Genomic DNA, 9,874 nt, shown 5'->3' with positions numbered 1-9,874 from the left:
TCTTTTTAGTATTTTAAAAAAACTGCTGACTAAACTCAAAACTCATTCATGGAAGTTTATGTTAAGTATTTCACAAGTTTTATTTTCCTTAATTCTTAAGATAACATTTTCTATAATGCTAATGTTATTGCCATTTTAGTGTTGGGAAAAATTGTAATTAAAGTCAATAAGTGCATGGTCCAAGCACACACTGTGAGGAAGGAAATGAGTCAAAGTTTCCAAAAGTCTTTCAGCAATACACAAAAGGTAGGTAAAATCTCTCCATTCTCTTACACTCTCTATTCAAGGTTCATATTGTCCAAGAAATAATACCATAACAATTATTGGCCATGGTGATTATTTTCTGTTACCTTTTGTCTTCAACACAGACTGTGTTGGTGATATTGGGTTACCATGCACAGAGCTGAGCTTATAAGAGAGACAAATATATTCTGTCCCATTTTTCCAGGTTCCATTTTAAAAAGTACTAAATTTTAAATATCATCACTTACTTTCTTAAGAATCTAAAAAACAAAAAAAAATCACAAATAATCACTCCAAAGTGCTTTATAAGTAGGAGATGATAAAACAAGCCCCCGTGAAGTAAACTTTCTTCCACTTTTAAAATTATTCTGAAAGCCTTGTGCTGGTTGGTCACACCTGTAATCCTAACTACTTGGCATATTTACTCAGGAGCCAGAGATATGTGGATAACAGTGGAAGCCAATCAGGACAAAATAAATTCATGAGATAATTTTTCAAAAATTTTAATGTTAGCAAAGGGCCAGGAATGGAGATGTAGCTCATATAGTAGCTCACCAATCTAGAGAGCAGGCCTAGCAAGACTTTGACGCCCTTTTTTCAAACTGTGAGCACACCAACATACATGCAAGTGCATGAGAACACGTGCACGTGCACACACACACATTCATTCAAAATACCTTCATATCAGTGTTTCGCATTAATTTCTTTGTTAACCATATTATATGAGTAAAATAAAGGAAATAAACTCTTTCATCTCAGAACATTTTCATATGTTTTTTATTTTAAAAATACTGTACAGAGAGGTCACATTTACATGAGCAAGTAATGAGTACATTTCGTAACAAGCTTTGTTACCTCCTCCTTTATTTCCCTCTACCGTCCTTTTCCTCCCACCTCTACAAGTACACGCCCCTCCCCACTTCCCCTGCCTAAATTGTAAAGTTCAGTTTTCAACATAGTGTCTTGTGCATCTCATTGTTACAATGGGTCAACCTGAATCCCTATTTCAGCATTTTGCTTTTTCCCTTCCCCTCCCCCAAATTACAGGAGCGTATATACAAGAGGTGGGCACACCAAATTCAAATACAGTGAAAACAGGGGTTATAGCATGGGGGAGGAACATATAAAGAAACAAAAAAAATCACATAGCCTGTTATAAGTACGTTAGAACAATAGCAAGAAAGAAAAAAAAACAGTTGTGTTCCTATTTGTGGGTTCATTTCCCTTAACAACATCTTATCTGGTCATATGTGCATAGATTTTGATCTTTTCTGCTTATCCCAGTTATATTAGTTATTAAAAATTAGGGAAACCCTGTGACCTATGTTTCTTTGGACTTAGCTTACATCACTTAATAATTTTTTCCAAGTCTTTCCATTTTCTAACAAATTGGGTCATGCCATACTTTCTCATGGAGGCATAGAATTTCATTGGTATAAATAGCACATGTTCTTGATCTATTTATCTGATGAAGGGCATTGGGGTTGGTCCTATATCTTAGCTATCTTAAACAATGCTGCAATAAATATAATTGTGATGGCAGTTTTAGTACCGTCTTGTTTGTGATCTTTTGGGTAAATGCTCAAAAGTGGGATTGCTGTGTCATAGGGAAGTTCTATGTGAAGTCTTTTGAGGAACCTCCATACTACTTTCCAAAGTGGTTGAACAAGTTGACACTCCCACCAAGAGTGCAGTACAGTTAACTTGTGGCCACATCCCCTCCAGCATCTGTTGTTGTGAAAGTAGGTAATGGTACAGGAATTTGCCTGCAATCCTTGCACAGGGGTCATTCAAATCTTCTCTGTATAGTTCCAATGTTAGAGTAAGTGATGCTGAATGGAACATAGAATATGTTTTATATATAAAATGTAATTGATTTTCTTAAACTAGACAATTCAACAAAAAGTAAGTTTAAAAGAATTTTCATGAAATTTTAGAACCATGTACTTCTTAAATAAGCACACATTTAAGATTAAAATCAAGATTGACATGTCAAAAACAAAATAATTCCAGATATTTGTTGTTCAAGAGATGTGTAGGAGGAGAAATTAAATTATTCTATACAAGGCACCTGTCATAATGAACACTGCAGCAAGTGTTAAGTTTTGTTAAAAGTTTTAATGGTTTAAATATATTTAATTTTGGGAATTTGCTTATATATGCTAAAACAAGGACTGTTTGGCAGGTAATAAAACTTTTCGATAAAATATTTAAGATTTATGGTAACAGAACAGACATATGCTACTATGTATGTATATTTAAGAGTTTATAGGAACATTACTAATCAGAAGTTGCCAAGTCTTTATGTAAAGGAGCAGAATAAAGAGTTAAGACTTTGTTAACTACACAGTTTCTGTTAAAACTACAGGGCTTCCTTATTTTATTTTATGTTTTTTAATTTTTTTGGGTCCGGTCGTGGGGCCTGAACTATGGGCCTGGGCGCTCTCCCTCAGCTCTTCAGCTCAAGGCTAGCATTCTACCACTTGAGCCACAGCGCCACTTCCGGCTTTTTTCTTTTTGCTTATGTGGTGCTGAGGAATTGAACCCAGGGCCTCAAGCATGCAAGGCAAGCTCTCTACCACTGAGCTACCTTCCCAGCCCCTGGCTTCCTTATTTTATATGTTAGCGAGGAACAAATGATGATATAAGACATATACAAATGATTAGATGAGCCATAAAGAGTAATCTTAGTGGGTAACTTTAAAGATTACTCATAACCTAAAAACCTCTTGTTGAATACCATAACCTTAGCCCATTTTAAATGTACAGGGATATGAGAAAATAGTAAAATCTAATAGGTAATACCCTTCAAATACTGAAAACACTGATAATTATTTTAGTTTTTATTTTAATCATTAATATTTTTATTGGTTTTCCTTATTTGTAGCATTGTTTTCCTTGTAATATAATACAACTTTTTGAAAGTCGTTATTAGGAGGTACATTGAGAAGGTTACTGGGATGGCCGAACCATTTTTTATAGGGCATGTGAATTTACAAAGAGGAAAATTAAGAACAAAATATTTATTTAAAAAAAAAAACGATTAAGTAGAGTCTGAATCAGGAGTGTTGATAAATATACACACCTAAAACTTTAGCCCTAGGCTGAAGCAGTGGTATTACAGAGTTGAAGCCACAAAAATGAGAGACTGTGTTTTGTTTTGTTTTATATTTTGATTTTTCTGGTCATGGGGCTTGAACTCTGGGTCCTAGGTGCTCTCCCTCAGCTCCAAGCTAGCGCTAACACTTGAGCCACAACACACTTCCATCTTTTTCGGCTTATGTCATGCTGAGGAATCAAACCCAGTGCATGCAAGGCAGGCACTCTACCACTGAGCCACCTTCCCAACACCTGAGAGACTGTGTTTTAAAAAATCATCTAAACAATAATTGCTTTCTTCTTTGGGATATATAATGAAATATATTAATATCTTTTTATGTCTTTGTGAATTGTCATACTACTAACTTCATCCACTTTATCCTTTTCAAAGTGATGAAATATTTCTGAGAATTTGCTTCTGTGAAGATTGTTTTTGCATTTATAATTTCTCCTGAATCATTTTTATTTTTATCAAAATAACTTTATATTTCATGTTAATGGGTTAACATACATCAAATACCTTCAAATGTACATGTAGAGTCTAAAGATAGCAGTATGAATATTCTCATACAGCTCTTGTTTATCTGTTATGCACTTTCAGTATTGTGATATTTCTCTTTCTCTTTCACTCTCTCATTTCCTCTCTTTATCTTTCATGCTCCATGTCTGGTACTTAGAATTTCTGCTGGTCTACTATTATCCTTCAGAATCCACTGGTGGTGTGGAAAAATGATAGCGACCATCAGTTACCCTTGCATTCTTTAAGAGTTATAATAGTGACGTGATGTTATTCTTTCCTATTCTAAATGGCAAAACAACAGATCTAGGAATTCCTTTTCACTTTTACTACTATTACAAATTTTTCTCATAAGAATCATTGAGACGTTAGGATACTTTTAACCTCTGACCTAAAAGTTCTCTTTCTTTTACAAACCAATTTTTCTTCTATTATCAGTGAATACATATAATGAAAACAATGCTAACCTATGCAAAGTAGACCGAAGGTATTCAGGGATGAAAAACAAGGTTAATGGGGGAAGTGAGTACAAAAGATGTCTATCATACAACAAATACCCTCAGAGCAGTTTATCATGTACACATTGTGAGAGTGGCAATATGCTGGGAACTATAGATTGAATCACTGAACAACTGATATATATATATATATATATATATGCACATATATTTATATATGTATATTTATTTGTATATGAATATATGTGTGTATATGCCCGTCTATATGTAGACATGCATGTTACTATACACAAAAATACACACATACCTATACACATGTATACATGCACACATAGAGAAGGACACATAGCTACAGACAACACAAGTTTCACTAGTTGTTGAATATGCCTTAGACAGAATGCTTGGAACCAAATATCTTTTAAAACCAAATATCTCTTAAAATGGTTTTGACAGATTCGATTTGCAAAATGCAGTACAAGTGATAGCAAGTCACTCAGAAATCTCAGTAAGAAAACCTCATATGGTATCTCCCTGCTCCCCAGGGAATGTTGTTCTTGTAAACACGCTCAATAAACAAAGTAGCAAGAAAATACCCCGGTACAGAATAAAGTTATAAGGCTTTAAATGACATTCTTCCTTGAGCTCTTTTCCAACAGCCAGCATCAATTCCTAAGCAGAAGTGTGAATTCTGAAAAGATGGGAGCTCAGCTCAACATTTCACCAACCCATTTGAAAAGTCTTATGTGAGGAATACTTACTGAGAGGTCTTGCTGATTTCCTAGCTAAGAAAATAAGAAAAAAAGAAAGTATTTTAATGCATTAAAATTTGAGAATAATTTGTAACCTGTCAATAAATGTGTAGAACACAATTATAACAAAATGAGAAAAAGTGATGTGCATATTATTTATGTGCTCTTGGACTTGGCGAGTGATTTTAGGTGTATCTATACAAGTAGAATCAGCATAAATCAAGCCAGCAATTCTTCATTTAAGATACAAGGAATGGATACAGGTTGACCCATTGTAACAATGAGATGTACAAGACACTCTATCAGATGCGGGGGGGGTGTAGAGAAGGGTTGGGGGGGTGGAAGGAAGGGACGGTATGGGAATAAACAAGGAGAGGATAAAAATGCTCAGTAAGAAATGTACTCATTACCTTATTTATGTAACTGTAAACCCTGTGCACAGGACATTTACAATAAAAATATGTATTAGAAATATACAAGGAAAATTTCTGTACATATAGGAAGTTGTATTTGTCACACAATATCAGTAAGGTATTGGTTTTAGGACCACAGGCATATTAAAATTTTTCATGCTCAAATTCTGTACATGAACACAGTATATTATTTACATTTGAATCTGCCCTCAACCTAGTGCAGTGTAATTGCTATGAAAATTTTTACTACATTCTATGTTTGTAATGAAAAATAAAATCATATCCATTCATACAATTTTTTCAGATAATATTTTATTGTGAAAATATAGTAAACAGTGGGCCCAAATACATGTGCAAGGAAATGAGCATATTTCTCATCAAGCTTTTTTGCCTCCTCCTTTGTTTCCCCTTCCCATCCCTTCCCGTCCCCCCACTCCCCCCCCCGTAACCCCCCCTAGCCAAAGTTGTAAAGTTCGTTTTTCGACATAAATCTTGTACATCTCATTGCTGCAATGGGTCCTCATTTGATTTTTCCCTTCCCCTTCACAAATTATACCAACATAAAATACAGTGAAAGCAGGGGTTATACCTTGTGGAAGGGACATACAAAGCAAGAAAGAAATCATCTTATAAATTTGTTAGAAACAATCATAAGAAAGAAAAACATTTGAATCCTTACTTTAGGGTACATTTCGCCAAACATCAACTTATCTGAACGTTTCCGCTTGTCTCAGACATAAACTAGGGATTGCAAGTAAGGGAAACCAAGGGAACTATGTTTCTTTGGGCTCGGATTACTTCACCTAATATACTTTTTCCAATTCTTTCTGTTTCCTAACAAATGTGGCAATGTCATTATTTCTGATGGAAGCATAGAATTCCATTGGGTATATAGACCACATTTTCTTGATCCATTCATCTACTGAGGGGCCTCTTGTTTGATTCAATATCTTAGCTATGGTAAATAATGCTGCAATAAACATAGTTATGATGGTAGCTTTAGTATGGTTTTGTTTGTGATCTCTAGGGTAAATGCTCAAAAGTCTGATGGCTAGGTCATTGGAGAGCTCTATGTAAAGTCTTTGAGAAACCTCCATACTAATTTCCAAAGTGGCTGAACAAGTTTACACTCCCACCAACAATGCAGTAAGGTTCCCTTCTGTCCTCATCCCTTCCAGCATCTGTTGTTATTAGAGATCTTGATTATAGCCATTGTATCTGGGGTGAGGAGGTATCACGATGTGGTTTTGATTTGCATTTCTTTTCTGGGTAAGGATGTTGAGCGTTTCTTCATGTGTTTACTGGAAATCCTACTTTCCTATTCACAAAAGATTCCCTTTAAGTTTTTAGTCCATTGATTTATGGGGAAGTTGTTTCTTTGAGGATTTGTTGTTGGGGGATTTAATATTTTTGAGATCCAGGTATACTTTAGATATGAGGCCCTTGTTCTTTGTATGGCTAGTGAAGATCTCCCAATCCCTAGACCTTCTACTGATCGTGCTAGCTATGTGTTTGACATGCAGAAGTTATGCAATTTAATGCAATCCCATTTGTCCATCCTTTTTTTTTGTTTTGTTTTTTTTTTGTCTTTCTGGGTCTCTTTAAAGAAAATATTGGTCTGTGCAAAGGAGACCTAGGGTTCTCTTACTCCATCCTTTAAAGTTTTCAGAGTGTCTGCTTTGACTCTGAGGTATTTGGTCAATTTGGAGATGATTCTGGTGCAGGGTGATATATAAGGATATAGATTTTGTTTTCTACAAGTAATTTACCAATTTTGCAAGCACCATTTACTAAAGAGGCTGTCTTTCTTCCATTATACTTTTTGGCTTCTTCATTGAAGATTACAGTGTTCTAGGTCTGTGGATTCATTGCTGGGTTTTCAATTCTATTCCATTGGTCCTGAGGTCTGTTCTTGTGCCCGTAACAAGCTGTTTTGAATATTATAGCTTTGTAGTAGAGTTTAAAAGTTGGTATTGATATTCTTCCAGCACTATTCTTTCTGTTAAGGATTGTTTTTGCTATTTGGGTCTTTTAATTGTTCCGTATGAATTTTTGCATTGCGTCTTCTATTTCCTTGAAGCATCTGGTAGGAATATCGATAGGTATTGCATTGAATTAGTAGATAGCCTTGGGAAGTATTGCCATTTTCACGATGTTTATCCTTCCAATCCAGGAACATGGGAGATTTTTCCACTATCGAATTTATGTTTTGATTTCCTTTTTCAAGTTTATAAAGTTTTCATCACAGAGATCCTTAGCTTCTTTGGTTAAGTTACTTCCTAGGTATTTTATTGTTGTGGAGCTATTACAAATGGAGGTGCTTTCCTGATTTCAGCCACACTTTTCTCATTGTTGGAATCGAGAAAAGCCACTGATTTTTTCAGGGTTAATTTTATACCATATTACATTGCCAAAGTTTAGAATCAGCTTGAAATACTTGGGTGTGGAGACTGTGGTATTCATTAAACACAAGCTAATGTCATCTGCAAAGAGGAAGAGTTTTATTACATCTTTCCCTATTTGGATCATTTTTATATTTGCCTCTTTTCTTGTTGCTGTAGCTAGTCATTCTAATACTAAATTGAAGAGAAGTGAAGAGAGTGGACATCCTTGTCTTGTTCCTGAGTTAAGAAGAAATGGCTTTAGTTTTTCACCATTAAATTTTATGCTGGCTGTAGGTTTTTGTCATATACAGCCTTTATTGCATTCAGGAATGTTCCCTGGAATCCTAATTTTTCCAGAACCCTCATCACAAAGGGTTATTGAACCTTGTCAAATGCTTTTTCTGCAACTATTGAGATAACCATGTGGTTCTTATCCTTGCTGTTTGTGATGTGATGAATTATACCAGATTATTTGGTTATATTGAACCAACTTTGCATCCCTGAAATGAATACTGTTTGATCCTGGTGTATGATACTTTGGATGAATTGTTCAAGTCAATTGGCCAAAATTTTGTTGAGAAGTTTTGCATCAATACTCATCAAAGAAAGAGAACAAAGAAATGGGTCTATAGTTCTCTTTCTTTGATGAGTACCTGCCTGGTTTGGGGATGAGGGTTATGATGGCTTCATAGAATGAATTCGGTAATGAACTTTTTCCTTCAATTTCATTGAAGAGTTGAAGGAGTATTGGTGTGAGCTCTGACATGAAGGCCTTGCAGAATTCCGCTGTAAATCCACCTGGTCCTGAGTTTTTCTGAGATGGGAGGTCTCTTATTACTGTGTCTATTTCAATGCTTGATATGGGCCTGTTAAGCTGGTTTAACTCATCTTGGTTTACTTTCAGCATTACAATATTTGCTAGGAAAATGTCCATTTCTGCCAGGTTCTCTAACTTACTAGTATAAAGGTTTGATAAATATTCCGTTATAATGTTCTGAAGCTTGGTTGTTTCTGTGGTGATGTTTCCATTCTCATCTCTGAGTTTATTTATTTGAGTGTATTCTCTTCTTTTTCTCATAAGATTTGCTAAGGGTCTGTCAAATTTGTTAATATATCAAAGTACCAATTCTTTATCTTTTTGATTCTTTATGTTTTCATATTTGGATTCTAAATTGTTTAATTCTGATGTAATTTTAATGATTTCTTTCCGTCTACTGTATTGGCGTTTATCTTGCTCCTCTTTTTCAAGGTGGTTCAAATGTTGTTGGTTTCAGATCTCTCCAATTTGTTGATGTAGGAACTCAGAGCAATAAACTTGCCTCTAAGTACTGCCTTTGCTGTGTCCCAGAGGAGCTGGTAATTTGTGTGTTCATTTTTGTTGAATATCATGAACATTTTAATTACCTTTCTCATCTTTTCCATGACACATTGATGATTCAACAGTGTGTTGTTCAGCCTTCATGTGTTACATGACTCTCTTTGGTGGCTTTTGGTGTGGAATTCTAATTTTATTCCCTTGTATTCTAAAAGAATGCAAGGTATTACTTCAGTATTTGTGAATTTAGACAAGTTTGATTTGTTACCTAAAATGTGGAATATTTTGGAAAATGTTCCATGTGCTGCTGAGAAAAACATGTATTCTGATGCTGCTGGTTGAAATACTCAGTAGATGTCAGATAAAGCTAGTTGATCTATGCAGTTGTTTAGATGTGCAGTTTCTCTATTGAGTCTTTGAAGAGTTGCTCTATCTAGTAGTGATAGTAGTGTGTTAAATCCCCCAACATTTAATGTCTTTGTATCTATGTGATCTTTGAGAGAAAGTAGTGTTTCTTGCATAAATTTGGGTTTTCCATTGTTTGGTGAATAGATATTCAGAATTGTAATATCCTCCTGAAGGAGAGATCCCTTAATTAGTACATAAAAAACTTTTTTTATCTCTTGTGACTAATTTTAATTTGCAGTCAATTTTTTCAGATATTAGGATTGTAACTCCCGCCTCTTTATGGGGGCC

The 9,874-nt window shown here is 34.9% G+C and overlaps 1 non-coding gene across 1 annotated transcript; it reads right to left on the bottom strand.

Annotated features, from left to right (window-relative positions):
• Positions 1-1,981: 1,981 nt before the first annotated feature.
• On the bottom strand, positions 1,982-2,088 carry LOC138807499 (U6 spliceosomal RNA). Its single transcript, XR_011366180.1, has one exon. It is a non-coding gene; the product is annotated as a U6 spliceosomal RNA (small nuclear RNA).
• Between the last annotated feature and the right edge of the window lie 7,786 nt (positions 2,089-9,874).

The sequence above is a fragment of the Dipodomys merriami genome, unplaced genomic scaffold, assembly GCF_024711535.1.
Source record: "Dipodomys merriami isolate MVZ:Mamm:240054 unplaced genomic scaffold, mDipMer1.0.p SCAF_101, whole genome shotgun sequence".
In the NCBI taxonomy this organism is placed as follows: Eukaryota; Metazoa; Chordata; class Mammalia; order Rodentia; family Heteromyidae; genus Dipodomys; species Dipodomys merriami.
Note: the sequence above shows the minus strand (reverse complement) of the source record. Positions and strands in the feature narration are given on the sequence as shown.